The 26,353-nt window shown below is 37.6% G+C and overlaps 1 pseudogene; it reads right to left on the bottom strand.

The window, feature by feature from the left end:
• Positions 1-2: 2 nt before the first annotated feature.
• On the bottom strand, positions 3-20,722 carry LOC138986487 (eukaryotic translation initiation factor 5B pseudogene; annotated as a pseudogene).
• Positions 20,723-26,353: the final 5,631 nt, after the last annotated feature.

The following is a 26,353-nucleotide window of genomic DNA, read 5'->3' as shown; positions in this document are numbered from 1 at the left end:
TAATAAAAATCCAAATTTGGGGAAGGAAGGGCAAACTTTAAAACAGCAGCCAGTAGGGGAGGGCGTGGGCGAGTGAACAGGCACGTTGGAGCTGTGGGGATGTGTATCGACCACTGTCAAACCAGTGTAGTTTCTTGGTTTCTCATGGAAAACATTTTATACACCTAGTTTTTTCCTTCTATACTTAAGGTCAATCAGTGTTCAGACAGGTCCATTCCTTGTTTTTCTTGGTGATATTACCACATAATATTGCATTGACTCCAATTTCTGCCCCCGGTGGAAAAATTAGATGATTTCAAACACTTTCTTCAGCTCCACAATAAGCTGCCAGTCACTCTTCTGCATCTCGTCTCTGAACCAGTCTTTGAGAGCATTGATGGACTGCCGGCTGATCTTACTGACGAGAATGTCTGTAGCTTCAAAATGGCGTCCATACATTTTGGGAGATTCACCTGGGATGGGTTCTATTTTGACACAGACTTCTTGTCCTTTTTTCGCAACATCCACTTGTTTATGGTTTACTTCAATACTTGTTACTATTCCAATGTCAACAAAATTTTTGCTGGGCACGCACATGGGTGTCCCCTGCTTCACCTGCCCTGCTTCCACAGTCACGCCCATCACTATCGGATCCCGAGAATTGAAGATAAACTGAGGGAGGATCTTTATCTTGCAGGGGAATACTGCTATGTGCTTAAATTCTTCTTGTTTCTGTTTCTTGTAGTCTTGTCTGTATTTTGTAAAGGCATCAAATAAATGATAAATAATTTCTGCACTAAAAATTCTAACTCCTAAACTATCAGCCATTTCTTGGGCATCCCGTTCAATTCTCACATCGAAGGCCAAAATCACTGCATACTGAGGGTCGTGTTCCAGCATCACCGAAGCCTTCATGACGTCTTTTTTGTGGACGGGCCCAATGTTGATCCCTGCATAGGGCACTTCTGATGTCTTCAGAAATTCAAGGAGAGCTTCCAGAGATCCCAGTGTCGAGGCCTGGACGTAGACGCCTTTCTCTTCTAATTTGATAGCATTCAGTGTCTGCTTTAACTCGTGGATCAGCTCATCTTTAAGAACTGGGACTTCATCTTCTTTATAAGCCACGAGGAGGGGTAAACCAGCCAATGTTTTTTCCAGGTCCTTTCCAAGAATCTTTACCCCCTGAGCTGCTTCTACCTCTTTATGCTTCTCATATTGGTTCTTCACTCTTAACTCCTTCATAGGGGGAGGTAAGAGGAGGCCTCGGATCTGCGTGACGATAGGCCCTTCTACTCCGGGAACAATAATCGTGTCTCCTTCCTTCAGACGCCCGTTGATCAGTATTACATCAATAGTCGTGCCCATTCCCGGGAGAGCCTTAACCTCCATCACCTGGGCTCTCAGCTCCTCACACTGGGCAAGCCTCTTACTCAACATGGTCTGAGTCAACTCAACAAGAAGGCAGATCAGACTTCCCATGCCATCGCCAGTGTGTGCAGAGGTAGGTACCAAGGACACAAAAGTGCGGGGATCCTTATTCTCATAGAACAAAGCTGCATTCAGCCCCTGCTGTGCAAATTCCACAATGATTGCCTTGGCCCGCTCCTCAAATTCATCTCTGGTGTTCTTCTTCTGCTTCTTCAGAGTAGCGGCCACGTCAGAGTCAGGGCTCTTTTTCCAATCATACAACCTATCAATCTTATTGAGGGCAACAATGAAGGGACATTTTTTAGATTTCAAAAGGTTGATAGATTCAATTGTCTGGGGCTCCAAACCATGCATAATATCAACAACTAAAATGGCAATGTCACAAAGAGAGCTTCCTCTGTTTCTCAGATTACTGAAAGACTCATGCCCCGGAGTGTCAATAATCAGCATTGCTGGAATCCGTACGTTCTCTCGATCAAAATTTTTAATCATCTTAGTTTGTTCATTAATAGCTTCAAGAGGGACATTGGTGGCACCAATTTGCTGTGTGATACCACCTGCTTCACCATCTTGTACATGTGTGTGACGGAGCTTATCTAGAATTTTTGTCTTCCCTGTATCCACATGTCCAAGTACACAAATAACAGGAGCTCTTAGCTTCTCTGTATTTACATTTTTACTGTGTTCAAGTCGCCATTTCTCAATCCTCCGTTTTGCTTTGTCATAAGCCCGTTCTTCTTTAGTTCGATCGTCGTCAGAGTCATCCTCAGATTCTGAGCTCACGTCTTTGCTTGGCTTTTTATCCAATGTTTTCCCAGCGTCCTTCTCATCTGACACCTTTTCATCATCATCTTCACCTTCACTGCCTTCACTGTCTCCTTCTTCCTCCTCTTCGTCTTCACTCTCTTCTTCCTCCTCCTCCTCTTCTTCCTCCTCCTCCTCTTCTTCCTCCTCCTCCTCTTCTTCCTCCTCCTCCTCCTCTTCCTCCTCCTCCTCCTCTTCAGGGTTTTCTTTTACTTCTATATGCACCGTGTTTTCTTCTGTCTCTCTCTCCTCATCGCTAGCCATAGCTTCCCAGTCATCCAACCCAGCATCCTCGGTTTCTTCTTCCTCTTCTGGTTCAACAGGAGGCGGTGTCTCTTCTTTTTCGGGTAGTCCTTGCTCCACAACTTCTGCAGCAGCACTTAATTCCACTGGTTCAGAAACTTTATTTTCCATCTGCTGCGGTGGTTTTTTCTTCTTTTTATCTTCATAAATTGGCCTCTTCTTTGGCAAAGAGTCTTTTGATGGCACTTCAACACCCTGAGCTTGTAGAAGTTTAAGGGTAGCTGCGGCTCTGGCTCTGGCTTCTCTCTGGGATTTAGTTAAAAGTTTCCCCTCTTTTTTCAAGCGTTCTTTCCTTTCCTTTTCTTTTTGCTTTTTCCTTTCTCTTTTTTCTTGTTCCAATCTTTCCTCTTCTTTACGCTTGGCTTCTAACTCTTCAAGCCGTTTTATCCGTTCTTCCTCCTCTCTCTTCTGTCTTTCCTCCTCTTCTTTAAGCTTAGCCAGAGCTTCTTGCATAGCCTTAACTGTGGCTTTGCTAGGTCCTTTCTTCTTTTCTTCCTTTTCTCCTTTCTTTTTCTTCTTATCTTTTTTCTTTTTGTCTCCTTCATTGTCATCTTCTGCGCCTGTGGGACCCTCTCCTTTCTCTTCAGAGGCAGGAGCTGCCCCAGAGTCAAGTGTCACTTTGGATTTCAGAGCTTCCTCCTCAGGTTTCCGCTGAGATTCTTTTGGTTTACCCTGATCCTTTTTACCAGACTCCAGCTCTTCTTTTTCTTTCAGCTTCCGAAGTTTTGCCTTTTCTTCATCCCATTTTTTTCTCTCACGCTCTTTCTTCTCTGCCTTCTTTTGAGCCACTGTCTTAATTTTGAAGGACGAGTCGTCATCTTCATTTCCACTCTCGACAGTAGGACCTGGCTGTTTTTCTGATTTTTTTTCTGTCCTTTCCTGGATTGCAAAAATTCATCTGATTCATCACCACTTTCACCAGAAGAATGTGCTCTCATACGCTCTTTAATTCTTTTACTGTTATCCTCATCCTCTTCTGATGCATCACGCTTGAAAGATTGATATTAATTCTAATTTTAAAGTTTTTATAGAAGTAGAATAATGGAGACAGAAGATAGGATTAGTGAGGTAGAAGATAGAATGGTAGAAATAAATGAATCAGAGAGGAAAAAAGAAAAAAGAATTAAAAGAAATGAGGACAATCTCAGAAACCTCTGGGACAATGTTAAACACCCCAACATTCGAACCATAGGAGTCCCAGAAGAAGAAGACAAAAAGAAAGACCATGAGAAAATACTTGAGGAGATAATAGTTGAAAACTTCCTTAAAATGGAGAAGGAAATAATCGCCCAAGTCCAAGAAACCCAGAAAGTCCAAAACAGGATAAACCCAAGGCAAAACACCCCAAGACACATATTAATCAAATTAACAAAGATCAAACACAAAGAACAAATATTAAAAGCAGCAAAGGAAAAACAACAAATAACACACAAGGGGATTCCCATAAGGATAACAGCTGATTTTTCAATAGAAACTCTTCAGGCCAGGAGGGAATGGCAGGACATACTTAAAGTGATGAGAAAAAAAAAATAACCTACAGCCCAGATTACTCTACCCAGAGAGGATCTCATTCAAATATGAAGGAGAAATAAAAAGCTTTACAGACAAGCAAAAGCTGAGAGAATTCAGCACCACCAAACCAGCTCTCCAACAAATGCTAAAGGATCTACTCTAGACAGGAAACACAAAAAGGGTGTATAAACTCGAATCCAAAACAATAAAGTAAATGGCAATGGGATCATACTTATCAATAATTACCTTAAATGGAAATGGGTTGAATGCCCCAACCAAAAGACAAAGACTGGCTGAATGGATACAAAAACAAGACACCTATATATGTTGTCTACAAGAGACCTACCTTAAAACAAGGGACACATACAGACTGAAAGTAAAGGGCTGGAAAAAGGTATTCCATGCAAATAGAGACCAAAAGAAAGCAGGAGTAGCAATACTCATATCAGATAAAATAGACTTTAAAACAAAGGCTGTGAAAAGAGACAAAGATGGTCACTATATAATGATCAAAGGCTCAATCCAAGAAGAAGATATAACAATTATAAATATATATGCACCCAACATAGGAGCACCACAATATATAAGACAAATGCTAACAAGTATGAAAGGGGAAATTAGCAATAACACAATAATAGTGGGAGACTTTAATATCCCACTCATACCTATGGATAGAACAACTAAGCAGAAAATTAACAAGGAAACACAAACTTTAAATGATACAATAGACCAGTTAGACCTAAGTGATATCTATAGGACATTTTACCCCAAAACAATGAATTTCACCTTTTTCTCAAGGGCACACGGAACCTTCTCCAGGATAGATCACATCTTGGGCCATAAATCTAGCCTTGGTAAATTAAAAAAATTTGAAATCATTCCAAGCATCTTTTCTGACCACAATGCAGTAAGATTAGATCTCACTTACAGAAGAAAAACCATAAAAAATTCCAACATATGTATGCGAGACAGCAAAAGAGACACAGATATACAGAACAGTCTTTTGGACTCTGTGGGAGAGGGAGGGGGGATGATTTGGGAGAATGGCATTAAAACATGTATGATATCATATAAGAAATGAATCACCAGGTTCGATGCAGGATACAGGAAGCTTGGGGCTGGTGCATGGGGATAACCCAGAAGGATGGTATGGGGAGGGAGGAGGGAGGGGGGTTCAGGATGGGGAACACGTGTACACCCATGGCAGATGCATGTTGATGTGTGGCAAAACCAATGCAATATTGTAAAAAAAAAAAAAAAAAAAATCCAACATATGGAGGCTGAACAACACGCTGCTGAATAACCAACAAATCACAGAAGAACTCATAAAAGAAATCAAAATATGCATAGAAATGAATGAAAATGAAAACACAACAACCCAAAACCTGTAGGACACTGTAAAAGCAGTGCTAATAGGTAGATTCATAGCAATACAGGCATACCACAAGAAACAAGAAAAAAGTCAAATAAAGAACCTAACTCTACACTTATAGCAACTAGAAGGAAGAAATGAAGAACCCCAGGGTTAGTAGAAGGAAAGAAATCTTAAAAATTAAAGCAGAAATAAATGCAAAAGAAACAAAAGAGACCATAGCAAAAATCAACAAAACCAAAAGCTGGTTCTTTGAGAGGATAAGTAAAATTGACAAACCATTAGCCAGACTCATCAAGAAACAAAGGGAGAAAAAAACAAATCAATAAAATTAGAAATGAAAATGGAGAGATCACAACAGACAACACAAAAATACAAAGGATCATAAGAGACTACTATCAGCAATTATATGCCAATAAAATGGACAACTTGGGAGAAATGGACAAATTCTTAGAAAAGTACAACTTTCCAAAACTGAACCAGGAAGAAATAGAAAATCTTAACAGACCCATCACAAGCACAGATATTGAAACTGTAATCAGAAATTTTCCAGCAAATAAAAGCCCAGGACCAGACAGCCTCACAGCTGAATTCTACCAAAAATTTAGAGAAGAGGTAACACCTATCCTACTCAAACTCTTCCAGAAAATTGCAGAGGAAGGTAAATTTCCAAACTCACTCTATGAGGCCACCATCACCCTAATACCAAAACCTGACAAAGATGCCACAAAAAAGAAAACTACAGGCCAATACCACTGATGAACATAGATGCAAAAATCCTTAACAAAATTCTAGCAATCAGAATCCAACAATACATTAAAAAGATCATGACCAAGTGGGCTTTATCCCAGAGATGCAAGGATTCTTCAATATCTGCAAATCAATCAATGTAATACACAACATTAACAAATTGAAAAATAAAAGCCATATGATTTTCTCAATAGATGCAGAGAAAGCCTTTGATAAAATTCAACATCCATTTATGATAAAAACTCTCCACAAAGCAGGAATAGAAGGAACATACCTCAACATGATAAAAGCTATATGTGAAAAACCCACAGCAAACATTATCCTCAATGGTGAAAAATTGAAAGCATTTCCCCTAAAGTCAGGAATAAGACAAGGGTGCCCACTTTCACCACTACTATTCAACATAGTTTTGGAAGTTTTGGTCACAGCAATCAGAGCAGAAAAAGAAATAAAAGGAATCCAAATTGGAAAAGAAGAAGTAAAACTCTCACTGTTTGCAGATGATAGGACCCTCTACATAGAAAACCCTAAATACTCCACCAGAAAATTACTAGAGCTAATCAATGAATATAGTAAAGTGGCAGGGTATAAAATCAACACACAGAAATCCCTTGCATTCCTATATTCCTATGAATATAGTAAAGTGGCAGGATATAAAATCAACACACAGAAATTCCTTGCATTCTCATTATACACTAATAATGAGAAAATAGAGAACTTAAGGAAACAGTTCCATTCACCATTGCAATGAAAAGAGTAAAATACTTAGGAATATATCTACCTAAAGAAACAAAAGACCTTTATATAGAAAACTATAAAACATTGGTGAAAGAAATCAAAGAGGACACAAATAGATGGAGAAATACCCTGTGTTCATGGATCAGAGGAATCAATATAGTGAAAATGAGTATACTACCCAAAGCAATCTATAGATTCAATGCAATCCCTATCAAGATACCAATGGTATTTTTCACAGAACTAGAAGAAATAATTTCACAATTTTCATGGAAATACAAAAAACCTCGAATAGCCAAAGCAATCTTGAGAAAGAAGAATGGAACTGGAGGAATCAACCTGCCTGAATTCATGCTATACTACAAACCAACAGTCATCAAGATGGTATGGTACTGGCACAAAGACAGAAACATAGATCGATGGAACAAAATAGAAAGCCCAGAGATAAATCCATGCACCTATGGACACCTTATCTTTGACAAAGGAGGCAAGAATATACAATGGAGAAAAGACAATCTCTTTAACAAGTGGTGCTGGGAAAACTGGTCAACCACTTATAAAAGAATGACACTAGAACACTTTCTAACACCATACACAAAAATAAACTCAAAATGGAATAAAGATCTAAATGTAAGACCAGAAACTATAAAACTCCTAGAGGAGGACATAGGCAAAACACTCTCCAACATAAACCACAGCAGGATCTTCTATGACCCACCTCCCAGAATATTGGAAATAAAAGCAAAAATAAACAAATGAGATCTAATTAAAATTAAAAGCTTCTGCACAACAAAGATAACTATAAGCAAGGTGAAAAGCCAGCCTTCAGAATGGGAGAAAATAATAGCAAACAAAGCAACTGACAAAGAATTAATCTCAAAAGTATACAAACAACACCTGTAGCTCAATTCCAGAAAAATAAACCACCTAATCAAAAAATGGGCCAAAGAACTAAACAGACATTTCTCCAAAGAAGACATACAGATGGCTAACAAACACATGAAAAGATGCTCAACATCATTATTATCTGAGAAATGTAAATCAAAACCACAATGAGGTATTTTTTCATGCCAGTCAGAATGGCTGCTATCCAAAAGTCTACAAGCAATAAATGCTGGAGAGGGTGTGAAGAAAAGGGAACTCTCTTACACTGTTGGTGGGAATGCAAACTAGTACAGCCACTATGGAGAACAGTGTGGAGATTCCTTAAAAAACTGGAAATAGAACTGCCTTATGACCCAGCAATCCCACTGCTGGGCATACACAGCAAGTAAACCAGAATTGAAAGTGACGGGTGTACCCCAATGTTCATCGCAGCACTGTTTATAATAGCCAGGACATGAAAGCAACCTAGATGTCCATCAGCAGATGAATGGATAAGGAAGCTGTGGTGCATATACACAATGGAATATTACTCAGCCATTAAAAAGAATGCATTTGAATCAGTTCTAATGAGGTGGATGAAACTGGAGCCTATTATACAGAGTGAAGTAAGCCAGAAAGAAAAACACCAATACAGTATACTAATGCATATATATGGAATTTAGAAAGATGGTAATGACAGCCCTGTATGAGAGACAGCAAAAGAGACACAGATGTATAGAACAGTCTCTTGGACTCTGTGGGAGAGGGAGTGGGGGGATGATTTGGGAGAATGGCATTAATGCATTTATAATATCATATAAGAAATGAATCACCAGTCCAGGTTCGATGCAGGATACAGGAAGCTTGGGGCTGGTGCACAGGGATGACCCAGAGGGATGGTATGGGGGGGGGAGGTGGGAGGGGGTTCAAGATGGGGAACACGTGTGCACCCATCGTGGATTCATGTTGATGTATGGCCAAACCAATATAATATTGTAAAGTAATTAGCCTGCAATTAAAATAAATAAATTTATATTAAAAATAAATAAAATAAAGGTTTGGTAGCATTCATCAGTGAAACCATACTGTCCTGAGATTTTCTATGTGAAATTTTTTATTACTGATATAATTTATTCTCTTTTTGCATAATAGAGATTCCATAAAGATAAGAAAGAGAAAGGGGGATCAAAAATGTATTTGGAGAAAAGTTCCCCAAGCTTAAGAAAGATACAGATATCCAAGTACCAGAGGCACAGAGAGTCCCATACATTATGAACCCAAACAGACCTACACGAAGACATATCATAATTAAAATGGTAAATTTAAAGGTAAAGAGAGGATTCTGAAGTAGCAAGAATAAAATAAGAGTCAGTTACAAGGGAACTCCCATATAATTATCAGATGATTTCTTTACAGAAAGTCTGCAGGTCATGAGTGTATAGAGATGTAATATATTCAAAAATTGAAAAGGAAAAATCTACAACTTGGGATACTCTAGCCAGCAAGGTTACCATTTAGAATGGATGGAGATAAAAGAATTTCTCAGACAAGTGAAATCTAAAATAATTCATCAATACTAAACCTACCCTAAAAGAAATATTGAAAAGTCTTCTCTAAAAGAAATAAAAAGAAGTAAGAATCTATAGGAAAGGGAAAATTGCAATAGGAAAAGCAAATAATAAAAAAGATTGTAGATCATTTAAATAAAGCAGTGCTGCTGCTACTGCTGCTAAGTCACTTCAGTCGTGTCTAACTCTGTGTGACCCCATAGATGGCAGCCCACCAGACTTCCCCGCCCCTGGATAAACAAAAAAATTTTTGTGAAAGCAATTATAACTACTGTGAACAGCAAAAGGAAAGGATAAACATGAAGATGTAAAATCATACACCAAAATCACAAAATATGAGGAGAGGAGTAAGAAATTATAGAATTTTTTAAGCATGTGTTTGAGCTTATATTCAGTTCAGTTCAGTTGCTCAGTCGTGTCCGACTCTTTGCGACCCCATGAATCGCAGCACGCCAGGCCTCATTCCTTCCAAAGAAATCCCAGGGCTGATCTCCTTCAGAATACTACCAATCTAAAACAGGTAGATGTAATAATGGGTCAACATACTTGAAAACAAGGGTAACCACAAGTCAAAAACATGCAATGATTCACAAAAACAAAAAAGAAGAGAACTCAAAAAAAACTCAAAAGAAAGCCATTATACACACCCAGTATAGGGGCACCTAAATACTAACAGACATAAAAGGAGAAATTGACAGGAATACAATAATAGTAGGAGAGTTTTACACCCCACTAACACCAATAGACAGCTCCTTCAGACAGGAAATCAATAAGGCAACATAGATGCTAAATAACACAATCAGGCAATTAGGTTTAATTGATATTTTCAGGACATTGCATTAAAAAAGCAAGAATACAAGTTCTTTTCAAGCACACATGGGACATTCTCTTGCTTAGTTGCTCCATGGCATGTGAGGTCTTAGTTCCCCAACCAGGAATCAAACCCATGTCCCCTACAGTGCAAGGTGGATTCTTTACCATTGGACCACCAGGGAAATCCCTATTTGATGTAACCTAAATAATAATTTTTATATGATCTTCCAGTTTGTTGGCTAGTATATGGAGATAAAATTTTTGGTTTATCAAATTTGTGTGCATTAACTTTACCAAATTCACTTATTAATTATAAATGTTTATTGATCAATCTTAAAATTTAAAATAAGAAATAAAGTCATCCTGAAAATTAATGAATGATCACATGGAAACTAAATGACATGCTACTGAAAAATCAATAGGCCAATGCTGGAATCAAAGAGGAAATTAAAAAACACCTAGAGACAAATGACAATGAAAACACAACTATACAAAATATATGGGATGTAGCAAAAGCACTCCTAACAGGGAAGTCCACAGAGATACAGGCCTTCCTAAAAAAACTGAAAAATATAAAATAAACAACCTAACCTACTACCTAAAGGAAGTAGAAAAAGAGGAACAAACGAAACCTAATCAGCTGAAGGAAGGCAATAATAAAGATCAGAGAAGGAATAAATAAAATAGAGATTTTTAAAAAGCAGGAAAAATTAAATAAAATCAGAAGCTGGTTTTTTGAAAGTATAAACAAAATTGACAAATATCTGGCCAAGTGTTTGACAAATATCACCAAAAAGAAAACAGAGAGGACTAAATAAACTAAATAAGAAATGAAAGAGGAGAAATTACATGCAATACCACAGAATACAAGAAACAGTAAGAGAATACTATGAACAACATCACTCATTAATTCAGTTCAGTTCAGTCGCTCAGTTGTGTCCGACTCTTTGCGATCCCATGAATCGCAGCACGCCAGGCCTCCCTGTCCATCACCAACTCCCGGTGTTCACTCAGACTCACGTCCATCGAGTCAGTGATGCCATCCAGCCGTCTCATCCTCTGTCGTCCCCTTCTCCTCCTGCTCTCAATCCTTCCAAGCATCAGAGTCTTTTCCAATGAGTCAACTCTTTGCATGAGGTGGCCAAAGTACTGGAGTTTCAGCGTTAGCATCATTCCTTCCAAAGAAATCCCAGGGCTGATCTCCTTCAGAACGGACTGGTTGGATCTCCTTGCAGTCCAAGGGACTCTCAAGAGTCTTCTCCAACACCACAGTTCAAAAGCATCAATTCTTCGGCACTCAGCTTTCTTCACAGTCCAACTCTCATATCCATACATGACCACAGGAAAAACCATAGCCTTGACTAGATGGACCTTTGCTGGCAAAGTAATGTCTCTGCTTTTCAATATGCTATCTAGGTTGGCCATAACTTTCCTTCCAAGGAGTAAGTGTCTTTTAATTTCATGGCTGCAGTCACCATCTGCAGTGATTTTGGAGCCCCCCCAAAATAAAGTCAGCCACTGTTTCCACTGTTTCCCCACCTATTTGCCATGAAGTGATGGAGCCAGATGCCATGATCTTCGTTTTCTGAATGTTGAGCTTTAAGCCAACTTTTTCATTCTCCTCTTTCACTTTCATCAAGAGGCTTTTTAGTTCCTCTTCACTTTCTGCCATAAGGGTGGTGTCATCTGCATATCTGAGGTTATTGATATTTCTCCCGGCAAGCTTGTGTTTCTTCCAGTCCAGCGTTTCTCATGATGTACTCTGCAAAAAAGTTAAATAAACAGGGTGACAATATACAGCGTTGACGTACTCCTTTTCCTATTTGGAACCAGTCTGTCATTCCATGTCCAGTTCTGACTGTTGCTGCCTGACCTGCATACAGATTTCTCAAGAGGCAGGTGAGGTGGTCTGGTATGCCCATCTCTTTCAGAATTTTCCACAGTTTATTGTGATCCACACAGTCAAAGGCTTTGGCATAGTCGATAAAGCAGAAATAGATGTTTTTCTGGAACTCTCTTTCTTTTTCCATGATCCAGCAGATGTTGGCAACTTGATCTCTGGTTCCTCTGCCTTTTCTAAAACCAGCTTGAACATCTGGAAGTTCACGGTCCACATATTGCTGAAGCCTGGCTTGGAGAATTTTGAGCATTCCTTTACTAGCATGTGAGATGAGTGCAATTGTGCAGTAGTTTGAGCATTCTTTGGTGTTGCCTTTCTTCTGGATTGGAATGAAAACTGACCTTTTCCAGTCCTGTGGCCACTGCTGGATTTTCCAAATTTGCTGGCATATTGAGTGCAGCACTTTCACAGCGTCATCTTTCAGAATTTGGAATAGCTCAACTGGAATTCCATCACCTCCACTAGCTTTGTTCGTAGTGATGCTGTCTAAGGCCCACTTGACTTCCCATTCCAGAATGTCTGGCTCTAGGTCAGTGATCACATCATTGTGATTATTTTGGTCATGAAGACCTTTTTTGTACAGTTCTTCTGTGTATTTCTGCCACCTCTTCCTAATATCTTCTGCTTCTGTTAGATCCATACCATTTCTGGCCTTTATCGAGCCCATCTTTGCATGAAATGTTCCCTTGGTATCTCTAATCTTCTTGAAGAGATCTCTAGTCTTTCCCATTCTGTTGTTTTCCCCTTCTCCATTGCTGTTTTCCAAAAGTAAACTCTTCTTGACCTCTGCCTGCTTTTTGATGCTTTCAAGTACTTTTAAATATTTGTTTTCTTATATTCTTTTCCAGTTTGTATAATTGCTATCTATGGGATGGTTCACCTTACTTTTTCATTCATTTTATTCTTTTCTTGTAACCAGTTCTGGACAATTTTTTAAACTCAAAAGAGAGAGGAAACTTGTGAAATCTCTGAAAGTGTTTTAAAGTGACAGGAAAGGGAGGATTTGGCATACCATAAGTGAAAATTTTCCCAGAGTATCTGTATTCATTTGAGACTCCTCAATAAAAGTTACAAGAACACTTACACAGGCCTCCCCCAAACATACAAACAAGATATATGCAAAGTTTACAGCATTGATATCGCATTGCAAATATTGATAACATCCCCAGAAGCACTTTCTCTTTTCCTTCCTATCCTACATGAGCACAACATTGTAAATCAATTATACTTCAATTAAAATAACCAGGAAAAGAAAAACTAAAAAAAAAAAATACATATATATATATATAAAAAGAAGCAGAAACCTCAATTAAATAAAGTTGACAGGCCAGAAGGGGGACTTGTGTCCTACAATGGTAGGAAAGTTGAATGACAGGAAGGAATATATCTTCTTTCCTGGCAACAATTCAGCCCATATAAAAAAAAGGAACTTTGTTTATTGTAACCCTCCAAATTTCCTTTCCTCTTCTGTTAAAATGTTCTCCTTTCCTTTCTGTGTGGGAACTTGTGCATGGCTCACTATGGCTGCAGATCTCAAATGAAAAATCTTTCAGTTCAGTTCAGTTCAGTCGCTCAGTCCTGTCTGACTCTTTGCAACCCCATGAACCAGGCCAGGGCTTCCTGTCCATCACCAACTCTCGGAATCCACCCAAACCCATGCCCATTGAGTCAGTGATGCCATCCAACCATCTCATCCTCTGTTGTTCCCTTCTCCTCCTGCCCTCAATCTTTCCCAGCATCAGGGTCTTTTCCAGTGAGTCAGCTCTTCGCATCAGGTGGCCAAAGTATTGGAGTTTCAGCTTCAGCATCAGTCCTTCCAATGGACACCCAGGACTGATCTCCTTCAAGATGGACTGGTTGGATCTCCATGCAGTCCAAGGGACTCTCAAGAGTCTTCTCCAACGCTACAGTTCAAAAGCATCAGTTCTTTGGCACTCAGCTTTCTTCATAGTCCAACTCTCACATGCATACATGACCACTGGAAAAACCATAGCCTTGACTAGATGGACCTTTTTTTGCAAAATAACGTCTCTGCTTTTGAATGAGCTGTCTAGCTTGGTCATAACTTTCCTTCCAAGGAGTAAGCGTCTTTTAATTTCATGGCTGCAGTCACCATCTGCAGTGATTTTGGAGCCCCCCCAAAATAAAGTCAGCCACTGTTTCCACTGTTTCCCCACCTATTTGCCATGAAGTGATGGAGCCAGATGCCATGATCTTCGTTTTCTGAATGTTGAGCTTTAAGCCAACTTTTTCATTCTCCTCTTTCACTTTCATCAAGAGGCTTTTTAGTTCCTCTTCACTTTCTGCCATAAGGGTGGTGTCATCTGCATATCTGAGGTTATTGATATTTCTCCCGGCAAGCTTGTGTTTCTTCCAGTCCAGCGTTTCTCATGATGTACTCTGCAAAAAAGTTAAATAAACAGGGTGACAATATACAGCGTTGACGTACTCCTTTTCCTATTTGGAACCAGTCTGTCGTTCCATGTCCAGTTCTAACTGTTGCTGCCTGACCTGCATACAGATTTCTCAAGAGGCAGGTGAGGTGGTCTGGTATGCCCATCTCTTTCAGAATTTTCCACAGTTTATTGTGATCCACACGGTCAAAGGCTTTGGCATAGTCGATAAAGCAGAAATAGATGTTTTTCTGGAACTCTCTTTCTTTTTCCATGATCCAGCAGATGTTGGCAACTTGATCTCTGGTTCCTCTGCCTTTTCTAAAACCAGCTTGAACATCTGGAAGTTCACGGTCCACATATTGCTGAAGCCTGGCTTGGAGAATTTTGAGCATTCCTTTACTAGCATGTGAGATGAGTGCAATTGTGCAGTAGTTTGAGCATTCTTTGGTGTTGCCTTTCTTCTGGATTGGAATGAAAACTGACCTTTTCCAGTCCTGTGGCCACTGCTGGATTTTCCAAATTTGCTGGCATATTGAGTGCAGCACTTTCACAGCGTCATCTTTCAGAATTTGGAATAGCTCAACTGGAATTCCATCACCTCCCCTGGCTTTTTTGTAGTGATGCTTTCTAAGGCCCACTTGACTTCACATTCCAGGATGTCTGGCTCTAGGTCAGTGATCACACCATCATGATTATCTTGGTCGTGAAGATGTTTTTTGTACGGTTCTTTTGTGTATTCTTGCCACCTCTTCTTAATATCTTCTGCTTCTGTTAGGTCCATACTATTTCTGTCCTTTATCGAGCCCATCTTTGCATGAAATGTTCCCTTGGTATCTCTAATCTTCTGGAAGAAATCTCTAGTCTTTCCCACTCTATTGTTTTCCTCTATTTCTCTGCATTGATCGCCGAGGAAGGCTTTCTTATCTCTTCTTGCTATTCTTTGGAACTCTGCATTCAGATGTTTACATCTTTCCTTTTTTCCTTTGCTTTTTGCTTCCCTTCGTTTCACAGCTATTTGTAAGGCCTCCTCAGACAGCCATTTTGCTTTTTTGCATTTCTTTTCCATGGGGATGGTCTTGTTTCCTGTCTTGTATACAATGTCATGAACCTCCATCCATAGTTCTTCAGGCATTTTATCAGATCTAGTGCCTTAAGTTTATTTCTCACTTTCACTGTATAGTCATAAGTGATTTGATTTAAGTCATACCTGAATGGTCTAGTGGTTTTCTCCACTTTCTTCAATTTAAGTCTGAATTTGGCAATAAGGAGTTCATGATCTGAGCTACAGTCAGCTCTCGGTCTTGTTTTTGTTGACCAAAGAGCTTCTCCATCTTTGGCTGCAAAGAATGTAATCAATCTGATTTCAGTGTCAACCATATGGTGATGTCCATGTGTAGAGTCTTCTCTTGTGTTGTTGGAAGAGGGTGTTTGCTATGACCAGTGCGTTCTCTTGTTAGAACTCTATTAGCCTTTGCCCTGCTTAATTTTGTACTCCAAGGCCAAATTTGCCTGTTACTCCAGGTGTTTCTTGACTTCCTACTTTTGTGTTCCAGTCCCCTATAATGAAAAGGACATCTGTTTTGGGTGTTAGTTCTAGAAGGTCTTGTAGGTAACTCTTGGCTGATCCTAAATAAACACACTTTGCCTGGAGTAATAACTGGAAGTTTATTTTAGGTCAAAAGTAATAAACGATTCTTTCAAGAGTAGTTGTCTCTGTGTCTGTCATCCTGCCTACCTGATTAAAACTAAATCCCAGTTGCTTTTTAAGACATTGGGGCAAAATTGTGGTCAAGTGGAAAGCAATTCATCCCTATAGGAGATCTTTCTGACATTCAAAATGATTCTGTCTGCTAACCATAATTTGTTCACCAACTTTTCAGTCACATGTGAAGATAATAATTTACCTGGTAATTTGTCTAACCAACTCATGACAGGTGACCCTCCACCAGCAATGTTGATAAATGGAGGAAAGGTTGAATTCATCATAAATCCATAGAACTATGTTTTGAGAGGATAAATAATTCTACTTATGTGAGAATTCCCAGAAATTTCAATTAAGTTGTAAAACTCGTATTACAAACACTAGCCTTCAGAAAAATATTCAACCTTTACACCTTTCAGTCTCCCTGGCTACTGTGGAGGAATTTGCATCCAATTTTTGTATTGATGATGTTATCCATGACAAAGTAACAGCCATATGAAGAGTTGCTCCTGTGGGTTCAGTATCTATTCAACAGTGGGGAGGAAATATGTTTTTAAGGAAACTGTGTTTATTTTTATTCTTCTCACCAATTGAAGTTAAAACTAAGGTTTATGATTCAGAGATGAGTGACTTATTTTTTCAAAATCATATTCAGAATCTTCAGCTACCTTTATACAAAAGGTTTCCTTAGAGCCATCTGAAATGTACACTGTGATAGAGTTAAATATTCTCAATCAGGTTGGAGAATATGAATGTACATTTGAAACAAGAACATTTTTTTTGCAGTCAATTGAAAGACGCCAGTATTTATATCACGTTCAGCTCAAGCAGGAATTTTCAGAGACATCTGCTCCTATTAGAGGCTAGAAGAAATGGGAAAATTGGATATAGTATGGAAAATAAATCTGGGTGAAATGGCAATGCTAGAGACAATTGAACTTTTTTTTTTTTTTTTTGAGACAATTGAACTTGAAAGAGACTCCAGGTTACAGAAACTTGAGGCTGTCTTTGGAGACAATCCCAGATACTGTAGTTCTAGAAGAGCCTTTTCATAGTACCTGTAAGATAACAAACTACAGTGATAGGAAATTGAAATTGGTTTTGAGGATGTGTGATACAGATTCTATTCGTTGGTGTGATAGTTCAGAAAGATACCTTGGAAAGCTACCACCAGGCTCAACTCTCAGGTTTACCCTGATACTGCTGTCCTTGCAACTGGGCCTACAAACTATCTCTGATATACAAATAACAGAAAAATTATTAAAGCAATGTTGTGTCTGTGATGATCTTGCAAAAGTCTGTGTAATACCTCCCATGGTTAAAATGAGAAGCTGAGAAAATTTGCAGTATTATGCTCTCCAGAGCATTTCACAGAAAAACTTTTCCTAGTTTTATTAGCAGCAAAATGATCAACTAATAGCAAATATACAGGCAGATTATTTTCATTTTCTTCCTTTGAAACCATGAATATATTAAGAATTAAACATATCTTGATCTAAAAAAGAACAATCTTGACTTTCATGTTATATGAAGTACTTTTTAATTCTACATTTGTATGTTTCCTAATATTTGTGACTTAATTAAGGTCATTACAGGTAGCCATTGATTTTTTTTCAGAATGAGATCACCATTTAAAAATGATTACATTTGCTTTCCATGAATGCTTAATAGCATTCAATACTTCCTTTATCAGTAAAGCTGATATTGAGAGAACATAAAATACTGTAAATCTATTGACAATTTAATTAAAATAATTACTATGGTTTACTTGGTCAAATTTAAATTTACCTTGTTTTATTATTTTCCTTTTTCATTTGCATTCAACAGAGTACTATAAGTGGCAGTGCTTAATATAATTCAGGATGGTCCTCATTATTTAAACTTGTTGACATTTACTACTTGGAAAAGACATAAGCTTTTCAAATATTCCAAATTACTGGGGCTATAAAATGCATTCATGTGACACACTGAGCTGTTTTTCATTCCTCTTGGCAAACTTCTATGAAGTGTGGAGTTGGTTTACTTTCAGTAGTTATTCCTACAAGGGCCCTTGTGTATACTACTTGGATTGCTCACTTGCTTCTTAACTGTTCACATAATATATTCTTTCTCTTTTATGCAAAACCAAAAATCATGACAAAGAATTTGCTAGAGTGCTTATATTTTGGTTTGTTCGTTTATTTTCATTCTCCTTATATTTTATTTACATAGCAGTATTTCTTTTGGAAAACAAAACCATCTCACATATTAACTAACTACTGATTTGAGAATGTAAACTCTTTCCTTTTATTCTTTTTTCTCTTTTTAAAATTGAAGTATAGTTCATTTACAATATTATATTAGTCTTAAGTATAGAACATAGGATTCAATATGTTTATAGATTATATATAGATATGAATATTTTACATGGTTATTATATAATAATGGTTATATTTCCTTGTGCTGTGCAATACATACTTGTTGCTTATTTATTTTACACAGTAGTTTCTGTCTCTTATTCCCAGCTGCACTTTTTTAGGCCCCAAAATCACTGCAGATGGTGACTGTAGTCATGAAATTAAAGGACGTTTGCTCCTTGGAAGAAAAGCTATGACCTACCTAGACAGCAAGAATACTGGAGTGGGTTGCCATTTCCTTCTCTAATGCATGAAAGTGAAAAGTGCAAGTGAAGTCACTCAGTTGTGTCCAACTCTTAGCGACCTCATGGACTGCAGCCTACCAGGCTCCTCCGTCCATGGGATTTTCCAGGTAAAAATACTGGAGTGGGATGCCATTAGTATACAATATTTATCTTTCTCTTTCTGACTTACTTCACTCTGTACAATAGGCTCTAGTCTTATCCAACTCATTAGAACTGACTCATGTGCATTCCGTTTTATGTCTGAGTAATATTCCATTGTGTATATGTACCACCGCTTCTTTATCCAGTCATCGATAGACATCTAGGTTGCTTCCGTGTTCTAGTTATTGCAAATGGTTCTGCAATAAACAATTGGACACACGTGTTGTTTTCAATTTTTATTTCCTCAGGTTATATGCCTAGGTGTGGGGTTGCTGGGTCATATGGTGGTTTTATTCTTAGTTTTTTTTTTTTTAACTTTACAATATTGTATTGGTTTTGCATTATATCAACATGAATCCACCACAGGTATACACGTGTTCCCCATCCTGAACCCTCCTCCCTCCTTCCTCCCTGTACCATCCCTCTGGGTCATCCCAGTGCACCAGCCCCCAAGCATCCAATATCGCGCATTGAACCTGGACTGGCGACTTGTTTCATATATGATGTTATACATGTTGCAATGCCATTCTCCCAAATCATCCCACCCTCTCCCTCTCCCACAGAGTCCAAAAGACTGTTCTATACATCAGTGTCTCTTTTGCTGTTTCGTATACAGAGTTATTGTTACCATCTTTCTAAATTCCATATATATGCGTTAGTATACTGTATTGGTGTTTTTCTTTCTGGCTTACTTTACTCTGTATAATAGGCTCCAGTTTCACTGTTGGTGGGAATGCAAACTAGTAAAGCCACTATGGAGAACAGTGTGGAGATTCCTTAAAAAACTGGAAATAGAACTGCTTTATGACCCAGCAATCCCACTGCTGGGCATACACACTGAGGAAACCAGAATTGAAAGAGACACTTGTACCCCAATGTTCATTGCAGCACTGTTCATAATAGCCAGGACATGGAAGCAACCTGGATGTCCATCAGCAGATGAATGGATAAGAAAGCTGTGGTACATATACACAATGGAGTATTCTTAGTTTTATAAGGAATCTCCATACCGTCTTCCAGAGTGGCTGTACCAATTTACATTCCCACCAACAGTGCAAGAAGGTTCCCTTTTCTCCACACCCTCTCCAGCATTTATTGTTTGTAGACTTTTTGATGATGGCCATTCTGACCAGTGTGAGGTATCTCATTGTATTTTTGATTTGCATTTCTCTAATAATGAGCAACGTTGAGCATCTTTTCATGTGTTTGTTAGCCATCCATATGTCTTCTTTGAAGAAATGTCTATTTAGTTCTTTTCCCCACTTTTTGACTGAGGTCTTTGTTTTTCTGGTACTGAGTTGTATGAGCTTCTTGTATATTTTAGAGATTAATCCTTTGTCAGTTGTTTCATTTGCTATTATTTTCTCCCATTCTGAGGGTTGTCTTTTCACCTTGCTTTTAGTTTCCTTTGCTGTGCAAAAGCTTTTAAGTTTAATCAGGTCCCACTTGTTTACTTTTCTTTTTATTTCCATTACTCTAGGAGGTGGGTCATAAAGGATGTTGCTGTGATTTATGTCAGAAAGTGTTCTGCCTATGTTTTCCTATAAGAGTTTTATAGTTTCTGTCTTATATTTAGTTCTTTAATCCATTTTGAGTTTATCTTTCTGCATGGTGTTACGAAATGTTCTAATTTCATTCTTTTACATGTAGCTGTCCAGTTTTCCCAGCACCACTTATTGAAGAGGCTGTCTTTGCCACATTGTATATTCTTGCCTCCCTCATCAAAACTAAGGTACCCATAGGTGCATGGGTTTATTTCTGGGCTTTCTATTTTGTTCTGTTTGTCTATATTTCTGTTTTTGTGCCAGAACCATGCTGTCTGGATGACTGTAGCTTTGTAGTATAATCTGAAGTCAGGAAGGTGGATTCCTCCAGCTCCATTCTTCTTTCTCAAGACTGCTTTGGCTATTAAGGGTCTTTTGTGTTTCCATATGAATTGTGAAATTCTTTTGTTCTAGTTCTGTGAAAAATGCCATTGGTAATTTGATAAGGATCACGTTGAATCTGTAGATTGCATTTTCACAATATTGATTCTTCCTACTCAGGAACAAGGAATATCTCTCCATCTGTTTATGTCATTTTTTATCTCTTTCATCAGTGTCTTATAATTTTCTGTGTACAGTTCTTTTGTCTCCTTAGGTAAGTCTATTCCTAGATATTTTATTCTTTTTTTTAAAAAATGTTTTTTTTTTTAAACTGAAGAATAATTGCTTTACAGAATTTCGTTGTTATCTGTCAAACCTCAACATGAATCAGCCATAGGTATACAAGTATCGCATCACTTTTGAACTTCCCTCTCATCTCCCTCCCCACCCCCGCCCCTGTAGGTTGATATAGAGCCCCTGTTTGAGTTTCCTGAGACACACAGCAAATTCCCATTGGCTAATAGATATTTTATTCTTTTTGTTGCAATGGTGAATGGGATTGATTTCTTAATTTCTCTTTCTAATTTTTCATTGTTAGTATATAGAAATGCAAGTGATTTATGTGTATTGATTTTTGTACCCTGCAACTTTGCTAAATTCACTGATTAGTTCTAGTAATTTTCTGATAGTGTCTTTAGGGTTTTCTATGTACAGTATCATGTCATCTGCAAACAGTGAGAGCTTTACTTCTTTTATGATCTGGATTCCTTTTATTTCTTTTTCTTCTCTGATTGATGAAGCTAGGACTTCCAAAACTATGTTGAATAATAGTGGTGAAAGTGGACACCCTTGTCTTTTTCCTGATCTTAGGGGAAATGCTTTCAGTTTTTCACCATTGAGAATAATGTTTGCTGTAGGCTTATCATATATGACCTTTACTATATTGAGGCTAGTTCCTCCTATGCCCATTTATTGAAGATTTTTAATCATAAATGGGTGCTGAATTTTGTCAAAGAATTTTTCTGCATCTGTTGAGATTATCATATGTTTTTTTCTTTCAATTAGTTAATATGGTGTGTCACATTGATTGATTTGCATATATTGAAGAATCCTTGCATCTCTGGAATAAACCCAACTTAATCATGGTGTATGAGCTTTCTAATGTGTTGTTGAATTCTGTTTGCTAAAATTTTGTTGAGGGTTTTTGCATCTATGTTCATCAGTGATATTGGCCTGTAGTTTTGTTTGTGTGTTGCCTTTGTCTGCTTTTGCTATCTGGGTGATGGTGGCCTCATACAATGAGTTTGGAAGTGTTCCTTCCTCTGTGATTTTTGGAAAAAGTTTCAGAAGGATAGGCACTAGCTCTTCTCTAAATGTTTGATTGAATTCTCCTGTGAATCCATCTGGTCCCACGATTTTGTTTTTTGGGAGATTTTTGATCACAGCTTCAATTTCAGTGCTTGTAATTGGGTTGTTCATCATTTCTATTTCTTCCTGATTCAGTTTTGGAAAATAGAACTTTAGAATCTGTCCATTTCTTCCAGGTTATCCATTTTATTGCCATATAGTTATTCATAATAGTCTCTTATAATCCTTTGTATTTTTGCATTGCCTGTTGTAGCCCCTACTTTTTCATTTCTAAATTTGTTGATTTGGTTCTTCTCTCTTTTTTCTTGATGAGTCTGGCTAAAGGTTTGTCAATTTTGTTTATCTTCTCAAAGAACCAGCTTTTAGTTTTGTTAATCTTTACTATTGTTTCTTTAATTTCTTTTTCATATATTTCTGCTCTTATCTTCATGATTTCTTTCCTTTTGCTAATTTTTTTTTTTGATGATTTTATTGTTTCTTGAGGTAGGATTGTATTACTTTAAACTTCCGTCTTAGGACTGTTTTGCTGCATCCCATAGGTTTTGAGTTGTTGTGTTTTCATTGTCATTTGTTTCTAGAAATTTTTAATTTTCCCTTTTTATTTATTCAGTAACCTGTTGGTTATTTATAAATGTACTGTTTAATCCTCATGTATTCATATTTTTTACATTTTTTTTCTTGTAATTGATATCTAGTCTCATAGCATTGTCCTCAGAAAAGATGCTTGACACGATTTCAATTTTCTTAAATTTACTAAGGTTTGATTTGTGATCCAAGATGTGGTCTATCCTGGAGAATGATCCATGTGCATTTGAGAAGAAGGTGTATTCTTCTGCATTTGGATGGAATTTCCTGAAGATATCAATGAGATCCATCTCATCTAATGTATCATTTTAAGACTTGTGTTTCCTTATTAATTTTCTGTTTTGATGATCTGTCCATTGGTATTAGTGGGGTGTTAAAGTCTTCTACTATTATTGTATTACTGTCAGTTTCTCCTTTCATGTCTGTTAGTGTTTGTCTTACGTATTAAGGTGCTCCTATGTTGGATGCAGTGATATTTGCAATTGTTTTTTCATCCTCTTGGATTTCTCTCTTGATCATTATGTACTGTCCTTCCCTATCTCTTGTAAAGTTCTTTATTTTAAGGTCTATTTTGTCTGTTATGAGGATTATTACTCCAGCTTTCTTTTGCTTTCCATTTCCATGGGATATATTTTTCCATCCTCTCACTTTCAGTCTATATGTGTCTTTAGGTTTGGAGTGGGTTTCTTGTAGACAGCATATACACGGGTCTTGTTTTTGTATCCATTCAGCCAGTTTGTGTCTTTTGGTTGGATCATTTAATCCATTTACATTTAAAGTTCTTTTGATATATACGTTCCTATTTCTATTTTCTTAATTGTTTGGGGATTCATTTTGTAGATTTTTACTTCCTTCGTATTTCTAGACTGTATAAGTCCCTTTAACATTTATTGTAAAGCTGGTTTGGTGGTACTGAATTCTCTTAACTTTTGCTTGTCTGAAAAGCTTTTGATTTCTCCATCAATTTTGAATGAGAATCTTGCTGGGTAGAGTAATGTTGGTTATAGACTTTTCCTTTTCAGTACTTTAAATATATCTTGCCATTGCTTTCTGGCCTGCAGAGTTTCTGCTGAAAGATCAGCTGTTAAATGTATGGGGTTTCCCTTGTATGTTACTTGTTGCTTTTTCCTTGCTGCTTTTAATATTTTTCTTTGTTTAGTCTTTGTTAGTTTGATTAGTATGTGTCTTGGTGTGTTCCTCCTTTGGTTTATCCTTTATGGGACTCTTTGCCTGTTGGACTCGATTGACTATTACCTTTCCAAGGCAGAGGAAATTGTTTTCTAAAATCTCTTCAAAATTTTTCTCATGCCCTTTCTTTTTCTCTTATTCTTCTGGGACCCCTATAATTCGAATGTTGCTGTGTTGATATTGTCCCAGATGTCTCTGAGTCTATCCTCAGTTCTTTTGATTTTTTTTTTTTTTTTACGTTGTTCTGCTCTTTAGAAGTTATTTCCACCATTGATTTATTCTTCAGCTTCAGATATTCTGCCATTCAGTTCAGTTCAGTCGCTCAGTCATGTCCGAGTCTTTGCGACCCCATGAACTGCAGCGCACCAGGCCTCCCTGTCCATCACCAACTCCTAGAGTCCACCCAAACCCATGTCCATCTAGTCAGTGATGCCATCGAACCATCCCATCCTCTGTCATCCCCTTCTCCTCCTGCCCTCAATCTTTCCCAGCATCAGGGTCTTTTCCAATGAGTCAGCTCTTCGCATCAGGTGGCCTTTTAATTTCAGTAATTGTGTTGTTTGTCTCTGTATGTTTATTCTTTAATTCTTCTAGGTCTTTGTTAACTGATTCTTGCATTTCCCCATTTTGTTTTCAAAGTTTTTTGATCTTTTTTTTTTTTACTATAATCGTTCTGAATTCTTTTTCAGGTCGTTTGCCTATCTCCTCTTCATTTATTTGGATTTCTGTGTATCTAGTTTGTTCCTTCATTTGTGCAGTATTTCTCTGCCTTTTCATTTTTTTAAAAACTTATTGTGTTTGAAGTCTCCTTTTCCCAGGCTTCAAGGTTGAATTCTTTCTTCCTTTTGGTTTCTGCCCCACTAAGGTTGGTGCAGTAGTTTGTCTAAGCTTTGTATAGTGTGGAATTTATGCTGAGTTTTTTTTTCCTCTGATGGCCAAGCTGAGTGAGTTGGTAATCCTGTCTGTTGATGATTGAGTTTGTATATTTGTTTTGTTTGTTGTTTGGATGAGTCGTCCTGCACAGGGTGCTACTGGTAGTTGGGTGATGCCAGGTCTTGTTTTGAAGTGGTTTCCTTTGTGGGAGTTTTCACTATTTGATACTCCCTAGTGTTAGTTCTCTGGTTGTCTAGGGTCTTGGAGTCATTGCTCCCACTCCAAAGGCTCAGGGCTTGATCTCAAGTTTTGTGTGGTTCTATTGATCTGATCTGATATATTCTTTTCCACTGGTCAGGTACTGCTGTCTGCTCGCAGCTGGGGTTATGCATGCACTTCTTTGTCTGAAGGTGTATTCCTGATGTATCCATGGAGAGAGAGGTACTCCACATCCACCTAAATCCTCCCCCATCTTGTTCTCCTATTTGTAGACTTTTTGATGATAGCCATTCTGATGATGAGGTGATGTTATGGCTTTGATTAGCATTTCCCTGATGATTAGCAACATTGACCATCTTTTCTTGTGCTTGTTGGCAATCTATATGTCTTCTTTTGAAAAATGTCTATTACAGTCATCTGTCCATTTTTTTTTTTTTTTTTTTGGTTAGCTTTTATTTATTTATTTATTTTTGTGTGTTGTAACTGGCATTTTTAACAGTCATTATCTATTAGAGATGTATTCTGGAGTATTTACAGGTGAATGATATGATGTCTTGGATTTTGGTTTAAGATTTTCCAGATTTAGGCAAGGAGGGTGCATGAAATAAGATGGACAAAATGTTTACAATCACTGAAACTTGGTAATGATATATGGGGGTTCATTATACTATCTCTCTACTTTTGTGTATGCTGATATTTTTTTTTTTGTCTCTGCTGTGCTTTCTTTTTTTTTTTTTTTTTGCACATTTTTAATTTTTAATGTCAAGCTTAAAGAAAAGTTCCAAAAATAATACAAATAATATCCATATAACCTCTGCCCAGATTTTTCACTTGTTCTTATCATTTCACCCCATTTCTTTATTATTTGTCTGCTCCCCACCCAAAAAGTTTTTTTCTAAACTCTTGGAAGGCCTGCTGCAGATATCATGGTTTTTATTCCCATGAAGTATCCCACATACTTCAGTACATATTTCTGAATTTCCTAAGAATAGGGATATTCGGTTAATAACTGTAATAGTACAGTTGTCAGCTTCAGTAATTTAACATGGATAAAATACTTTTATTAAATCTACTGTCTGTATTCTAATACTGTTAACTGACCCTCAGTGTCCTTTTAGCACTTTTTCCTTCTAGTACAAGATCTAGTCCAGGATCAGATATTGCATTTCATTGTCATGTTGATAAAGTCTCTTTTAATCTGGAACACTTTTACAGCCTTTCTTTGTTTTTTTATGATATTGTCATTGTTAAAGAATACTGCCCCTACTTTTTTTTTTTTTTTTTTTTTTTTTTTGACAGCTTTAATTTTTCAGCACTTTTTTTTTTTTTTTTATTTGATAAATTTAA

The sequence above is a fragment of the Bos mutus genome, chromosome X, assembly GCF_027580195.1.
Source record: "Bos mutus isolate GX-2022 chromosome X, NWIPB_WYAK_1.1, whole genome shotgun sequence".
Classification (NCBI taxonomy): domain Eukaryota; kingdom Metazoa; phylum Chordata; class Mammalia; order Artiodactyla; family Bovidae; genus Bos; species Bos mutus.
Note: the sequence above shows the minus strand (reverse complement) of the source record. Positions and strands in the feature narration are given on the sequence as shown.